The 18,276-nt window shown below is 33.6% G+C and overlaps 1 pseudogene; it reads right to left on the minus strand.

Moving 5' to 3' along the window:
• LOC125845776 (uncharacterized) overlaps positions 1–17,591 on the minus strand; it is a 20,617-nt pseudogene extending 3,026 nt beyond the window's left edge.
• Between the last annotated feature and the right edge of the window lie 685 nt (positions 17,592–18,276).

An 18,276-nucleotide genomic window follows, 5' to 3' on the forward strand; every position in this document is an offset into this window, starting at 1 on the left:
CCCCCCCCCCCCCCCCCCCCACCCACGCCCTACTACCCCCACCCCCCAAAAAAAATTAAAGTTTGATTTTAAGAAATATTTTCAATTTCAAAAATTATTTTCTACTCTAATAAAAAAAAATAGATATTTGTCAAAAACATTTTTCATTCATAAATCAAACACTAAAAATCTTTTTTCAGAAAATATTTTCTACTCACCAACCAAACATGAGAAAATAAGAAAACATTTTCCTTCATAACACACCCTTAATTAAGATCTCATAAAAATAACAGAAACATAATAACATCGAAGAAGAGAGAAACATAATTCAAAAATATTGTTATGACATAAGTAAAATTAGCCGTTTGTGAGAAAATTGAAACACACATGAGCACAGGGGACAAAATTCACAACATGCATGAAAATATTCCAAGAGGAGGACAAAGCTAACACATACCCGTTAAAGTCCTATAAGAAACAATGGAATGTCTTACCCTTAAGAATAGAAGAATAATCACAAGAGTGGAAAAATACAGTACAACCAAGGACATACAACTTGAAACTTAAATAGGAAAAATCAAAGAAAGAAAAGAAGATTTTAGCTTTGGTAAGAAACAGTCAATCACTAAATTATTATCTGGAGACACAGTCTAGCAGAATCGAGGGTGCACATTAAATACAATATAAGCACAAAACTATACCTATGAAAAGAAATAAGAAGCACAAAAGATTTGAAAAACTTACCCAAATAAATTGAAGAACTGTACCACTGAAGGAGGGAAAATTGGACACAGGAATACATAATATAATATTGTGGGTAATTGGGAAAACACACGTGGTTTGCCAAATTAAAAGAGTGCAGTACACGTGTCTTCGTTTATCAATAAGATAACGTTTGTAGTGCAATTCACGTAACATCTTCTACAATTAATATTACATTGTTTGTCCCATGTTGTTGACTATAAATATAAGAATATTGTAAGAAGTTACCACTACAGCAGAATAACAATAACTGCATTAGGGGAGGGGTGGGTATAAGAAGAATGTTGTCAGTTTTGTTGCATCATGTCCTAGCATTATCTTTCTAAAGTCAATCTTATGTCTACTGCTCTGTGTCTACCAGTAGAATCAACACATTATCTAACACTACTATAAATTATATCTCCAAAACCATAACCTTCCTTAGATAGAAAAATCCTTCTGTTAGAAGAACGACAATATTGAGTGTTCAAGTAATAGAGGGTCTTATCGTTGTTACATGAAGTTTCACATTTTCTATTTCATATTGAGCTGATTGGTACCTCTAGTAGAATTATTCCCAATTGATAGAGATGTATACGTTCTCTGATTCTTTCGTACTTAACTTGTAGTATACGACTGATAGAGCAAGCGAGATTAAGAAGTCAAAAATTAAGCAAATTGTTCAATTTATATTACTATAGATAAATGGTTCTTTAATTCTTTCATCACTTATTTAGGAAGTTTCTCTTATTTGAAAACCATAAATCCAATGAAAAATCAATCAATGAAGTATATCGCAATCCCAAATTAGTTGGTTTCACTACAAAATCATCTTTATCCATTCCACTATTCGAGCCAATCCGAAATGAAAATTTGTTCTTCTTGTCCGCTTCATATAAGCACGGTAATGGCATACTCAAAATTGAAATCTATATCTCATTTCTCTTAACAATTGTTCCTATTGATTAAATTTAGAGAGACCTAACAACAATAATTAGATAAAAGTTATCAAACCTGCCAAGCATCAATAGTGCGTTGAAAATCCTGTAGCCATTGATCGGCTTGTATGTGAATGCTGTTAAGGTACAGTGGATTTAGGGCCTCTTTGACTATGTTATTCAGCTTCATGGTTCTTTCCTTCAGCTCCAAGAAAATTTCCCCAAAATCCTGGTTCTAAATCAGCAGACACGGAAATAAATATTCAGGTACCCATAAATCGTAATTTGAATTAGAATTTGTCAAGTGTTGTAAGGTAAAAGTTCAGTGTTTATTTCAAAAGAGAGAAGGAGAGAGAAAAAGAGATGGAGATGGAGAGGAAGGCTCGGGAAGACATATAGTAAGATAGCAATGTAGCAGTTAAATTATAGGTTAAATGTTCTTACCCTTGGTCGTCCTTCTCATGCTTTTCTAGATATGTTTTTCTAGCCATTCTCCGATATTTTCACGTCCCTTGTGAATTCTTTTGTCACAAGAACTCGTAGAAAATTCACCTTTACTGCTAGAAATTCACCATACTCTTATCTCTTTCAGCTCGATTACCTCCATATCCCTGCATGAGCAAAAGACGATCAGTTAGAGCAGCTAATCCCAATCTTTTAAATTACTTTTCATCTTTAGTTGACATCCATCTTCAGGGGAGTAACTACACAATTTAACATCACAATCAAGAGTAAAATCCATATGCCTTAAGATGAAAAGAAAGGCTTAATGACCTCTAAAGAAGCCAAACATATACTCACATTTTTTTGAACATCGAGTAATTGGTGACAATGAACATAAATCCCTCCAATTATGCTCGTGTAATTTAACTATAGTAGATATAGTTCAGTATCATCTGTAATAATGTACTAATAAGCTACATGCATAAAGAAAGTTTGAAGTAAATATAGAACTTTAATCTTGATAGAACATTCTTTATTCGCCTGGTTAAAACAATGCAAATTCTTCAACAAAATCTGTAATTAGAGGGATAGTGTAGAGCTCTCTATCCAGTTACAAGAAGAAAATGATGTTGATTAGCCGCAGGCTTATCACTCGCCCTCATACTCGACAAACAGACAAAGATGCTCAAATATTTACTGTTGACATGATAACACTCATCATCTTAAGTTAACCAAGGTATGTGTTTTGTCTTCTTAACCAATATGAATCGACTACTTTCCAGTGTTAGGTTTTAAGTTCACTTCAAATATAATTATAGATAACATCAATCATATGTCTTCTTAATAGAAACAGAAATGCATTAACAAATAGACATAATATCTATCTAAGTGGGTTCTTATTTGATCATAAACTGCATTCACAACGTCTAGGTGCACACGTAACAAGAATTTCCAAAGGGTATGTTGATTACAACATGGGGTTTAGGCAAAGCACATAAGAAGGATTCCCAAATGGTTTGTTAATTATCGAATGTGCTTCGGACAGACTGGAATCCAACAGAATAAAGGGTGATGTTTATGTAAAAAGACCAGGATTATAAGAAAGGTGGAAATATGTTGTTGAAATGTGGAATTTTTGTTTAAGCTTACTTCTCCTTTACTTTTCTTCTCTTCTTCCTATTTCTCTACTTCAGAGTACTTTTATATATTTTGTATAGTATTGCGTAGTCAATTTCCTTCGTAGTTGAGCTTATCAATTGGAGAAAAACCTTTTGATTCATAATATGATCTTCATTAAAAGGTTGTTAATTAATTTATTAATTTTGTGCTGTATTGTAGTAAGATTTATGTTCATTATGGTCTTTTCATTTGCATTGTTCACGTGACTGCAATCTGCATATATATAGTACTTCTGCTGATGGCTTATTTGTTAAAGAAAAATGTCCACACACATGATTTTTAAACCTCTTTCAGTTTATGTTGGTGCTTATGAAATGAGTCTCCCAAAGTTATTAACTGGTTGGGTATTGTGTGAATATGTAAGTTACAACTTGCAGCTTATTCACAAGTGTATATAAGTTAAAAATTAGATGGGATGTCCAAACACAATGTTAGATAACAGAAACATGAATAATCAAACAAAAGATAGCTAAAAACAGCCAAATTGAACAGAAGAAGAAAAAAGAACTGAACAGTAGATCAAAATGAACCATTTCCAACTATAAACCTACCAACAAATCAACGAATTTGCAAATAAACACATTTAAGACCGATCAATTCTATAACTTAGATATCGTGAAACACAATTGCTCATCCTAAATACCAATACAACAGTTACAACTATTTTANCAATGTTAGATAACATAAACATGAATAATCAAACAAAAGATAGCTAAAAACAGCCAAATTGAACTGAAGAAGAAAAAAGAACTGAACAGTAGATCAAAACGAACCATTTCCAACTATAAACCTACCAACAAATCAACGAATTTGCAAATAAACACATTTAAGACCGATCAATTCTATAACTTAGATATCGTGAAACACAATTGCTCATCCTAAATACCAATACAACAGTTACAACTATTTTAAATCTAATAAAACTAACAATGAAGCCTAAACAATTATAAATAACAGATACAAACACTCCACAATGAACTTAAAGTTCTACATGAATTAAACATCTATTTGACTTATTTATTTTCATTTATGTATTTTAAAATTATTATTTTTTTAGTTAGTTAACAAACTAAAGACATACGAAGATCAAACAAATTCAAGAAAAGAATTGAAAGATTTACGAATAACTTACCCGAAATTAACTGAACCCGAAGAATAGATGAAACAAGATACAACAATTTGGTATTCAACTCTCTCAGTGCTTTCTCATGTACCCTCTGCCGGCAATTTGACAGGGTCACATACCATATTATTCTCAAAATAGAATCATCAGACCTAGCAAGTCGAACTTTAGAAGTTTGTACAGGAACAGCTTCGCAGTCGGGTGGTTGCTGCTCATCAGTCGTTCCATTACTGGAGGCATTGTCTAAATCGGCAGACTTCTGAAATGCACTTGAAAACCAATCTGACACAGAAATCACATATGGATCAATAGAGTTCTGGTGCAATGACTTTTTGCGCGAGTAAGTATTCTGAATATCAACATGAGCTAAGTTTTCTGACACCATAATGGCCTCAGAAGAATCATTTTGACTTGCACCGCCATTAAAAATATTTGGGTCCTCAGCAACCTGCAGAATAGAACTGTTCCCTGAGATGCTGAAGTTCATTATATTACGGTAAGCATTGGCATCTCAAATTAAACAGGGGAAACTTTATCAGGTAAGGGATTACTTCAACAAAATATCTCCACCACCTATGCACGTCTAGGGGAGAGGGATAAAGTTTACACAGATCACAGCAAGTTCAAGTATTCACCTTGATTATCATGCCATCTTTAAGCGAATCAACTTTTCCCATCACCTCTTCATGCAAAAGGCTAGTGAAATACTCTTCTAAGGACATCTTTGCAGACAAGTGGAGTTCATCCAATACACTCTCAAGGATAGGTTGCATACGATCATTAGCTTCAGGGTCCGTTGCGTGACTGGATCTCGACAACACCTTTTCATCATTAAAAGGTGATGAAACTGAAAGCAAATCCACTGTCATATTCTTCTCCTCAAACCCTGTAGGGAAATTAAGATCACAGCCGAAAGATTCTTGCTCCACTTGCAACTGCAAAATCATAAGTCTGTCCGTAAGGAAGCACACACAACCACGGCAAATTGACAGGGAAAACAACAGCATAAAAAAACCTACAACTTCAGTAAAGAGCTCCACGGTGCAATCTTTTGATGACAAAACTGAAGGCAAATCCGCTGTCAAGTTCTTCTCCTCAAATCCTGGGGGGAAATCAAGATCACAGCCAAAAGATTCTTGCTCCACTTGCAACTGCAAAGTCATACATCAGTCTGTAAGGAAGCGCACACAACCACTGCAAATTGACAGGAAAAACAACAGCATAAAAAAGCTTACAACTTCAGTAGAGAGCTCCGCGGTGCAATCTTTTGATGACGAAACTGAAGGATTATCTGCTGTCATGTTCTTCTCCTCAAACCCTGGGGGGGGTAATCAGGATCACAGCCAGAAGATTCTTCCTCCACTTGCAACTGCAAAGTCATAAGTCAATCTGTAAGGCAGCAAAGACAACCACTGCAAATTGACAGGAAAAACAACAGCATAGAAAACCTTACAACTTCAGTAGAACGCTCCACGGTGCAATCTTTTGATGATGAAACTGAAGGCAAATCCACTGTCACATTCTTTTTTTCAAACCCTGGGGGAAAGGATTCTTCCTCCACTTGCAACTACAAAGTTATAGGTCTGTCAGTAAGACAGGATATGCAAGCACTGCAAAATGACCCCAAGAATCAGCATAAAAAGCTTACAACTTCAGTAGAAAGCTTTGTAGTGCAATTAGCATTGGAGATTGCTTGAATGTTCCATTCAACCATCAGACAAGGAGGTGACCATCGTTTTCTCTTCCTCCACGCAGATGAATACTCTGAAACATGGTCATAGAAGACAGCATTCCAGATACTTTGCATGCAAGAGTCCAATAATTTCCTGCAAACAACTGTATAAGAATCACAACAGTTCTCAAAGCTCCCAACAGATTTTGAGCTTCCTGAAGACGACTTCAAAGGGATTTCAGCAGCAGGAGATTTCCGGTTAAGAAAATTAGGAGCTTCTGCACCCCTCTCAGGATCAATTAAGGCCTTACTGCCACCAAAACCTGCAGACTGTTCACATAAACGATAAGTAGCATGCAAGATTCGAAATTTCAATTCCCCACACTTCTATTTCATGCTTGAAAGTTATTTACCATTCTGGTACCAGGAGATGACATCTTGACAGACTGATTGGTGACTTTCTTTTGATTAGTGACTTTCTTTTGATTAGTGGCTTTCTTGAGATCTTTCTTTTCAGTGATGCACTCTGAAATTGCATGGCTAACAATCTCATCGAGTAGAGTCCTACGGACTGCTTTCATGATAACCATATGTAGCTGGGAGCATACTTCTTGAGAAATTTCGGATACAAAATCTTGTAAGGATGCAGTCTCATGCCCATCGGGATTAGACAAAAAGAGAGCTCCAGGGGTAGCCGTAGTCCAACTACTAATCAAAGATTTCAAACTAAAGGGTCTATACTTATCAGCAGCATGATGTATCTGCAAAAGTCAACATCAATGAGCAAGCAATAAGCACATACCACTTAGGTGTAGTATCACATAGCATGAAAAAGTTGGACAATCTCCAATAAATGCAAGCAACGAGGGAAAAAAAGGTCAAAATCCTCAAATCAACACAAAACCAGTTAAAAGAAAACTTAATTGGTGCTTAGTTACCATGGCTCTCCTATGGGAACAAAAACTTGAAGATAAGTAAAACTTAAAATAACCTACTAAATGAGGCAAATAGGTATTCATAGAGAAGTAAATGCACCCAAAAAATCAAGTAGAAACGCTAATTAACACTGAGGCAATTAGTTCAGAAACCTAAGTAAAAATTAAAAGCAACTACTTAAAAGAATAGAATTCTCTGGTGATTATCACTATGGTTGCAAATGACCGAACTCTCCAATTTTAAACTCATTAATAATTGGAACCATGAACTGTATTTCCAACGGTCTAGAACCTAAATTAATAGTTAAATTATATGAGGCTTAAACAAAGGGAAGCAAGTTGAAACTCGTGGGATAATTAAAAAAGGGGAATAAAGTTAAACTGATGTGAAGATTGGTGAAGAAAAGAGGAAACTACTTCACAGAATTGCTTAGTTAATTTTGGGTTCAGTTCGGAGAGTGCAGCGTGGAACAATTTATATAAAAGTACAATAGACTAAGGGTTCGTTTGGTGTGAAGGATAGTACCAAATAGTCCCGGGATTAAATTATAGTACCGCTTATTTTGTTGTTTGGTTGGCAAGTTCGGGATAACTTATCCCGGGATTAATAATTAGTACCGGGATAAGTTATCCCTCTCCTTGGGTGGTATAGTAATCCCGGGATAACTTATCCCGGGATAAAATAGGTAAATGACAAAAATGTCTCTTTCAACCCTTTTGTTCTATCACTTTTTACATTAATGAGGGGCATTTTTGTAAACAAATAAATTATTCTTAAACTTTATTATTTTGAATACAACAAACCAAACACTCAATAAAAAATAATTTCAACACAACTTATCCCATCATAACTAATCCCAACATAACTTATCCCAACATAACTTATCCCATCATAACTCATTTTCAAACCAAACGACCCCTAACAGTTTGTAGAGAGACCTTTCCAAGTTTTGACAAGACCATTAACCAAGCGACAAGCACAAAGAATGTAGGAAAATTATGCCAAATTCAAAATGGCAAGTTTGGAGGGTATCGGAAGATGAGTGAGAATATAATCCTACAGATAAAATGGGAAGAGACTACGGGTTAAGGCCAAATTGACACAAGCTGGGAGGAAGAAAAAGACAACAAGAACAATAGATATCCGACGAGCCCATACAGAAACAAGAACAGGATTCTTTTGGAATATGCAAGAAATTATGGTAATAGAACTTTGCACAGCACAAATTCTGAGAATTCACCTTTACAGAAATGAATCCTATTAAGTTCCCACTGTATGTACAACATTATCACAAACAAAAAGGCTCCATTTCCTAGGTTGTTCATAAAAATAATATATTCGGCCACTCCCCACCTCCCCAAGTTTGCTTCTATAGTAAAAAAAATTATATGCACTCATAAAAATACTTATATTCAGTCAAAAGAGTCCTCTCAGTTTTTATACTTCAACTAAAACCCAGCCATATCTAATTTAAAAAAGTTAAGCGATCAGTGCAGTGTAGCAGCTCAATCGAGGGATTCCACCCATCAAAACCGGGTAAACTGTTTTACATATGTTCAGTTTACATGTAGCCTATAGCTCAGAAGATTCAATTGTACATCCAACATAATAAAACAAACATCTTCCAACAGAAAGGCTGGGATTGTAGGAGAAACAGCTGCACCATGTACTACAGAGCTAAATATAGGATCTAGAAAAATGCTACGGACACACAAACTCACCATCACTGAATCCACAATGTATCCATAATGACACCATGAATAAAGCTCCATAAGAGAGTGCGGCCCATGTTTCATCCCTTCATGATCTTCAAAGAACCAACATGATTCTTCGTTGACCTATTTCACACACAATATTAAGCAAAGAAAGTCATAAGAAGGGAATCGAAATTGCAGAAAATGTAAGAAGTCTATTTGTCCTCCATCAAAATAATAAACTCACCCACCTAATAGTTCATGTATGAAACTTTAAAAAAATGGATATTTTAGCTGTGTTTTTCACCCTTCACTCTATAAATAATTTGGTCTGTGAACACAAAACTAAAAAATACAATCTTCATTGAAAATAGGCAATACCCAACAGTTAACTCCATTGTAGACACTACATCATCGTGTTTTTCATCCCCAACAGTATCCATTGAAGTTACATCCATTCCCATCAAATCTAAAGACTTTATCTCTTTCTTGAGTAAAACGGAGGATAATCCGTGTCTGTTTCAACTGGGTTCATAGCAAAACATCGAATACACCATAATTTTCAACAAAAAAATCACCAACCCTGAAAAAATGCAATCTTTTTTACACAAAACTATCATAAAAATCAATTCTTGAACAACCCCACAATCTAAAATTGAATAATTCCAAACATACATCGCAAATTAGAACAAAAATCGAGATGGGTATGAAGAAAACCAACCTATTATAACTTTTGCTGATATGGGGTTGATGAAAACCGAAAAAATCCTAAGAACGCCACTGCGATAACCCTACAGAGCAAATCTTGGATGTGTAGAACAAGAATTTCTTCTGGGTATTGATAAAATTGCATACAGAAGCAACCCTTTTAGGGAAAAACAGAGATTTTGTGTGAATTTGTCTGTGGAGGATCGGCAAAGAAGCTGTGAGAGAGAAGAGGGCAGAAGGGGGTGAAGAAGTTAAGGTAAGAGTAAAATAAAAAGAAGAAAAGCAAATAAGAGATTTTTAATTTTTTAATAAATAGGGGTACGGAAAGGGGAAATGGATGTGGAAATTATAAGATCGGAAACCGAACATGTCAAGTGAACGGCTTATGGCCGTTTGAACATATATACTATATGAGATTAGATTATATGAATCTGAATTCATGGTTGGACGTGTAAATTAGATTTTTTAAATTATATTTTTTGTTATAATATAAAAACGAAATGGTTTGATGGACCTCTATACTTGTATGCATTTGTATTTCGAATCATTCTACTTGACTTTTTATTATCTGAACTCTTAAACTCAATTAAAGTTAGACTTTTAAACCCCTCAAACCATGTGTGGAACTCACTCTCTCTTACACAAATGGCATGTCATATTCACGTCAAATATATTAACTCCATGTCATAAATATTTTTAAATTATTAACCAAAAATGTTATTCCATAAAGGACAAAAATAATAAATCTTCTATTTACAAAAATAAAATAAAATAGTTATTTCTCTCACCTTCCCCCACCACCCTCAACCCACAACCACCATTAACACCATCTCCATTCACCCTTTTTTTTCTTTTTCATGTCTGGTTTTTGTCTATAGTTATGACCATATTCTTCAAGTTCTTAAAAATTATAATTCAATTTTTTCTGGAAGTTTCTAACATTCATAACTCTGAATCGTAATTTTTTTACCAACGTTTACATCATCCATTAGAACCAACATAAATTTATTTTCTCCATTAATATCAATAAATCACCATAGATCACAATATTTGTACACAATTTTACATAATACATTCATCATATATCACAAAGACATTCAACAATCACTTTTCATCCTTCAAGATTATTGAATTTTTGTCACCTTATGAGCTATAAATAACCCAGAAAAATAGAAGGAAAAACAGATCTACCATAACAACACATTTTTGTTTCTCTAGAAAAAATAAAATATGAAAAAAGGAAAGAAAAGAGAAATTGGAGATGTGGGAAGAGGATAAAAAAGAAGGAAATTGGGGTTGAATGGGGAAGAAGGTAATGATAATTAGAGAGAGAAAGAGAAATGGGGTGGGCTAGGAGGAAAAGAAGAAAGAAGTGATTTTTTATTATTATTATTATTATTTTTGGCCTTTTTTAAAAAAAAAATTCAATCCAAAATTTGGAGTTCACGCTCCTTCTACGCGTGAAATCACGTGTTGGTGTCAACTCAATAAATAAACGGCCATGTAAACTTGGTCACTGGTTAGAAGGGCTTAAAATATCGAATTTCATTGAGTTTAAGAATTCAGTTGATAAAGAGTCAAGTAGAAGGGTTCAAAATACAAACTTATATAAGTACAAAGGTCCATCAGATTATTTCGCCTAATATTGAAGTCTCATAAGTTGTGGAAATTATCAAAAAAATATTAATTTTTATATAATATGACTAAATGAGTGAATTGTACTTCATAAACAGGATATCGAAATATCGTAAAACGTTGTTATTTATAAATCACATATTTTCATATTTTTTATAAGTAAAATATTTACAATCACAAACTTTTAAATACACATAATTTTATAAAGATTTACTAGTCATCATTAATAGTAACTTGTTATTCTTTAATATGATTATTTCATATGGTATGATCAATTTCTTCACGTTGAATATGAGTTTCTTTTTTGTAAAATTTAAAATAATTGACCTTTTTGGCAAACTATAAATTTATAAATCAAGTTTTTTGCATTTTATCTTTTTCTGAAATCATGATTTGGTGAGATTGAAATGCTAATTATGATTTCAGATAATATGTTCAAATGCTGATTTAAATCATTACTTCATATTGTATGTTCAAAAGCAAGTTTAGATTACTTACAAATAAGCATTGATTGATTAGTATTTCTTGTATTTCATAATACTTAATTGTCTCGCATTGATATGTCATATTCATAAATGAATATAATGAAGAAATTAGGACCAATAAATATTTGTCACGTGTTTAGAGAGGAGAATAAAATAACAAAGTTGGTGGCAAAGTAAGGTGCTCACCACCCCCCCCCCCCCTTCCTGCCCTCTCACTTTTTGATAACATAAGAGTGTAAGACTGTTAAAAGTTTCACTTGTGTATGTGCTAGATGCAATGAAAGCAATATGATAGGAACTACTTTTATTAGGAAAATTTCTATGTGTATCATGAACAACAATGACGAATATATGGCCATAAACATTGTACCGGAACAAAGTCAGAACCTAACTTCTGCACCAATTTAACTCTATATATAAAATATCTCACTTACCAAAACATATATATGCATAAGCATAAATGAGAATTGTATACTGTTTACTCTATTTGAAAATCTCAAAGTAAGAGTTGGAGTAGAAATTGTTTGATGGTACTTTTTATAATATAATATTTAAAATTTAAATGTATTTTCGTAATTACCATTTATGCGCTCAATTTCTAAAAACTTGCAAAATCATCAATCTTGACTAATTTAATTTGAAATACACAATCAAGTCTACTATAAAAGAGTAACATCTCAAAATAGATAGCCACATAATGTTAGTATCATATTCATGTACGAGCTAGCTACTACATATTATTACCATTTATTTTCTACTATTGAAAATTTTAAAAGTCAAAGTTAAAGATGAATTTGTGTAATTATTTTTTTGCAAAGAATATTTAGTTGTTTGAATATAGTTTTCATAAAAAAAACATGAAATATAACTAATAAAAGGGGGTAAATTTTGTAAAAAGAAAAATATAGGAAAAACAAATTTTTGAGTGTTCTCCAAAATTTAAATACAATCGTTATATCTGATTGTTTATGATCAAATATTAATTTTCAAATAAAATTAAAAAATCATTAATAAATAAATAATTCTCATGAATAAACTGGTTCCAATTAACTTCCAAAAGTATATGGATAATTATAGTCGTCAAAATCTGCTTTGCCCATGGGGCAGGCCAATTCAACCAGTTATTGAGGTATGGTTGAGATATGATTTTTTTCAAATCCATTTAAAATTAGGGCTTATAAGCCCGACCCATATAAGCACTTGGCTCTTGAGACTTGATTGGGGTCGGTCCATGGGGCAAAACTATTTATTTAAGAGTAACTTACAACAATCTCACTAGTATATGGGCTAATTAGTTAAATGCATGCTATGTTGTAATATTACGAATCTTACCAAATTTTGGTACGTCCAGATACATGTATCTCGGGATACATGGACTCAAAATTAGGTTAATTTATTCTAGATACACCTTATTCAAGTGGATTCATATGTATATATGATACATAGACAAATCTCTCACCCTCTCCCTCGCTCGCCACTCTCTTATCTCGATCGTGTATCTCGGATACATCACACCAGATACATGTATCTCGGATACATCACACCAAACACATGTATCTCGGATACATCACACCAGATCATGTATCTCGAATACATCACACCAGATACATGTATCTCACATATTTAGTATCCTAGATACATGCTAATCACACTATATTTTTTACTATTGTTATTAAAACAACATCATTGTTTGCCATATTTGGTTTGAAAATCTTCTCATTTTCTTGATGTTATAGAATAGTTTGAAAGGAAAAAAATGAAAAAAAGGGTTAGCCGGCCCCAGCCCTCAGTCCTTCTAGGGTTGGGTTGGATTGAGCATTTCCAAGCCTTCCAAATGAAGGATCGACCCGCCCTAGCTTATCAAATTCCTTGACCCACGAGGCTTGGGCTGAGCCGACCATTTTTGACAACTCTAGGGAGAATCGAGTGGTGCAAAAAGGATAAAATTCATAATTATGTTATTCCGCATTTGAAAATGAGTATTATTAATTAGTTTTAAAATTATTTAATTTCACTATTTGTACGAAATAATGGAATTAATTGTTCCGTCTAAAAATTGAGATAACTTATAGTCTAAATTTTTTCAATACATGAAATATCTTTATGTATATTATTGTAAGTGTCTAAAGTTTCAATCCTGAAATACAACAAACAGGAAAGAAAAATAGCAAGCAAACAACAATATTTGTATTTGAATTTATGTGAAGGTTACAATATTTATAAAATCTTTAAGAAAATATATGTAATCCCCTGATTCTTCTCTTCAATGATGTTCTTGATTTGATGGAATATTTGCAGCTCAACTTTTGGAGCAAAGACTTCTTTGTACTTGTGGCTCAACACTTGGAGCAAAGACTTCTTTGTATGCCGAAGAGTTGCAGATCACCACTGAAGAGCAAGGATTCTTTATGTATTTTTGTTTCTTCTTCATTTTTTTTCCTGCTCCCTTTTGGTCTTATGAAGACCTCTTTATATAGGTTTGAACTAGGATTTTAGGGGTATTTTTGTCCAAGCAATTTTGGTCATTGGGGCTTGAAGAACATGAGTTGGGCTCGTCTTGTCAACTTTATGGACTGACCCAAATGTAATTTGGACTTTATTTAAGTCATATATTTTGACTTAAATATTAATCCAACTTTATTAACCAGTAATTTGACTTGGTCAATATATCATGAATTTATGATTAATCCAAAATTTAATATGGATATATCAATAAAATTTCATTGTCTACAAATTCCCCCTGCTTCGAGGCTTGTTGTGATGTCCAACTTGTTCAACCTTTAAAAACAAGGCTTGAAGCATTCGTGAAATAAATTTTTTTTTATGGAGTCTTTCAAAACTTTCCATACTTGATTCCAATGGAAATTTTCCATAACTTGATTCCTATAGAAACTTACCATAATTTGGTTCATAGGAAAATTTACCATAATTTTGTTTTAAATATGGTTTTTTCATAATTTCTAGGAACACAATTTATGTACTATTGATTTCTATAAATACACATGCTCTTACAATGATTGATTGTCAACTTGAGGCATACAAAACTCAATTTTCGTCACTTTTTTTTCCAGCACAGCACACCTGCAGTAGAAAGTTCATAAATTATTGTAGAAACATCGAAATCATGATCCGTTTGATGTTCCAGAAACTAGGCTCAAAGTATTACGACATATCCAAAATTCAAAATCAAAAACCTTCTGAATTGGCGGAAATTGATTTTTTGAGTTTGCTATCAAATCTGTCTTCTTCTTTTTTTATAACTCTATGCAGTCCCACCAAAACGTCTCTATCTTGGTGTAGGAGATTTCGAATGACGAGCGACTTGTTTCTATAGAAACTAGACATCAAAGTCTACAAAATATCCAAAAATCTAGGTAAAAATATTCATGGATTGACGAGAATTAATTTTTGAAGTTGGTCTTCAATTCAGTCATTATTGTTTTGTAGATTGTGGAGTCTCAGCAAAACGTTTGCATCTTAGTGTAGGAGAGATCGAATGGAGAGCGACTTGATTTGATAGAAAATAGACTATTAAGTCTACAACCTATCCAAAAATAAAAGTCAAAGTTCTTATGAATTCACCAAAATCGATATTTTTAAAGTTAGCGATCCGATTGACTTTGGACAACATCCATGAGTTCACTTCTCTGCATCTTCGCCAAAGAGCCGCATATTGATTTCCGTATTGATTGAGAATTTTGTCATCATATACATGGGGAGACAACATAACACTCTTAAGTCAATAGGACTATATTCATCATGACTAGTGCGAGAGCATATGCCATAATTTTCACCATGCCGATTCGAAGCTTCGTGCAATTGGCACCGTGAGACACATCACTTTTCCTTCATTTTTTTGCAAGTTTACGAAGGAATGCAAAAAGTCTCAATATTAGACCAAAAAAATATGAGGTGTAATCCATAATTGGCAAGGAACCAATTGGTGCAAAAAAAATTTTTTAGCGATTGTGGCTTTGGTTGAGATAAACCACACTTCATGCATTTTCTTTTGTAGAGACTTTGATGACAAACTACACTTGGTGTATTTTTTTTTTTCAATTGCGGATTTGATAACAAACTATACTTAGTACATCTTCTTCTACAATTGTATCTTTGATGGCGAACCACACATGAGACATCTTCTTTTGCAGTTGCGACTTTGACGACGAACCACATTTAGTGCATCTTTTTTTGTAGTTGCGACTTTGATGAAGAACCACACATAATGCATCTTATTTTGTAGTTGTGACTTTGATGACGAACCACACTGGGTGCATCTTTTTTTCAGTGATTGCGGCTTTAGCGACGAACCATACTTAGTGCATCTTCTCCTACAATCGCGACTTTGATAATAAACCACACATGAAGCATCTTCTTTTTTCAGTTGCGGCTTTGACAATGAACCACATTTAGTGCATCTTCTTTTGCAGATACGACTTTGATGATGAACCGCATTTAGTGCATCTTCTTCTGTAGTTGTGACTTTGATGATGAACCAGACATGATGCATCTTCTTTTGTAGTTGTGACTTTGGTGATGAACCAAACATGATGCATCTTCTTCTGTAGTTTAAGTTTGGCAACGAATCACACTTAATGCCTCTCCCTCTGTAATTTTGGTTTTGGTGAGAAAGAGATTTTGTTGTAGTTTGTCCTAGTTCTGAAGAGAAACTACCTATCACATGATCAACTCCTTAAATCAAACTTCAAAATATGCCCTCATGTCAAAGATAGAGGCTCACTCAAACTACATCAAGCCATAAAAATATTTGAAGGGATGATGCTTGATGAAGAGATGATGCAAAGTTAATAGAGACATCCAAGACGAGTTGACAAATCACTTCTTGAAGTTTGATGATCTTTTCTACTCAAACTTTTTGTACAGGACGATACGTTGGTTTTTTACCCCTTTCTTATGATTGTTGATGTGTAAAAACTCTTGCAATTTTGAAGCAATAAAATATATTTATTTTACACTTCAATGCAAATCATGTGATTTTTTATTTTTTTTTCTAAGTCACCTATTTCAAGGTTTTCAACCTATTAATTTTTTGGACCATATAGATTTAAACTCATGAGAGTCAAAAGTAACAACTTGAAGATTTAACTCATTTTCATGGAGATTTTGATAATTGAGGACTTGGCTCGCATTTGAGAAGCATCATAATTTGAAAACATAGCTCAAATTTGAAGAGTTTAGAAACTTGAAACTTAGCTCAAATTTGATGAGTTTCATGACATGCATTTTAGACTCGTGCACCGAGAAGCATTTTGATTTGAAGATTTTGATAGAATTTGATGAGATTTGAAACTCGAAGATTCAACAAAATTTGATGAACTTTATGACATGCATTTTAGGCTCGTGCGTCAGGGAGCATTTTGATTTAAAGATTTTGCTCTAATTTGATGAGCTTTGAAACTTGAAGATTCAACAGAATTTGATGAACTTTATGACATCAATTTTATGCTCGTGCGTCGAGGAGCATTTTGACTTGAAGATTTTGCTTGAATTTGATGAGCTTTGAGACTTAAAGATTTTGCTCCAATTTGAGAAATTTTTTGACTTGAAAACTTAGCTCGAATTTGATGTGTTTCATGACACATATATCTTTTGACTTGTGCGTCAATGAACATTTTGATTTGAAGATTTTTCTTGAATTTGATGAGCTTTGGAACTTGAAGATTTTGCTCAAATTTGATAAGCCTCGTGACTTGAAGACTTAGTTTGAACTCAACGAGCTCCACGACATGAAGATTTAGCTCGAATTTGATGAGCTAGGAGTATTTTGATTTGAAGACTTAACTCGAATTTGAGGAGCTTGAAAGTTTAGCTTGAATTTGATGAGTTTCATGACATGTATTTTAGGCTCGTGTGTCGATGAGCATTATGATTTGCAGTCTAGGCTCGTATATCAAGGAGCATGTCAACTTACACAGAATCTTCAATTTCAGTTTCGGATGAAAACTTGTCCTCATCCTCAATGTCGATTATATTTTCTTTGTAAGTTTTGAAGTTAGACAACTCCTGATCTCCATTTAATGTCACACTTAGTTCCATATCATGAGCACGCGTTGCTAGTTCTTCAAACGTTAGGCTTTATGCCTTGCATTATGTAACGAAGATCCCAATACATACCTTGGATGCATATTTCGATCCCAGAATTTCACTAAGGCGATCTTTGCAGTTAAGATTCAAGCTCCTCCAACGATTTATCAAGTCAATGACTTGTTCATCATTTCTTTGATGGGTGTTTGCATCTCTATCATGCTCACAACATGCTTTGTGCTATGAAAACGCTTAAGAAATTATTGCTCCATCTGCTCCCAACTATCGATGGAACTAGACTCAAGATATATGTACCACTCGAAAGCAATTCCTGTGAGAAATCTAACAAATTTCTTAACAAGATAATCACCATATGTTCCAACATTATTGCAAGTTTCCACAAAGTGTGCCACATATTGTTTCAGATTTCCTTTGTTGTCGAATTGCTGCAACTTAGGAGGATGATAATCAACATATATTTTTAGGTTATCAATTCTTTGAGAATACGACTTTACATATGTGAGAGAAGACTTGGACGTGGACTCAGATTTATCTTTGATAACCTCTTTGATAAAGTCCTTCAATTTGTCAACAGGAATTAGATCTTCGGCAGACACTTGAAACTCTTTGATGATTGTTTCTTGTTTTGTGAAGGACTCTTTTTTTTAGTTTCATGAAGATCTGTACATAATTGGGT

Source organism: Solanum stenotomum, chromosome 11 (genome assembly GCF_019186545.1).
Source record: "Solanum stenotomum isolate F172 chromosome 11, ASM1918654v1, whole genome shotgun sequence".
NCBI lineage: Eukaryota > Viridiplantae > Streptophyta > Magnoliopsida > Solanales > Solanaceae > Solanum > Solanum stenotomum.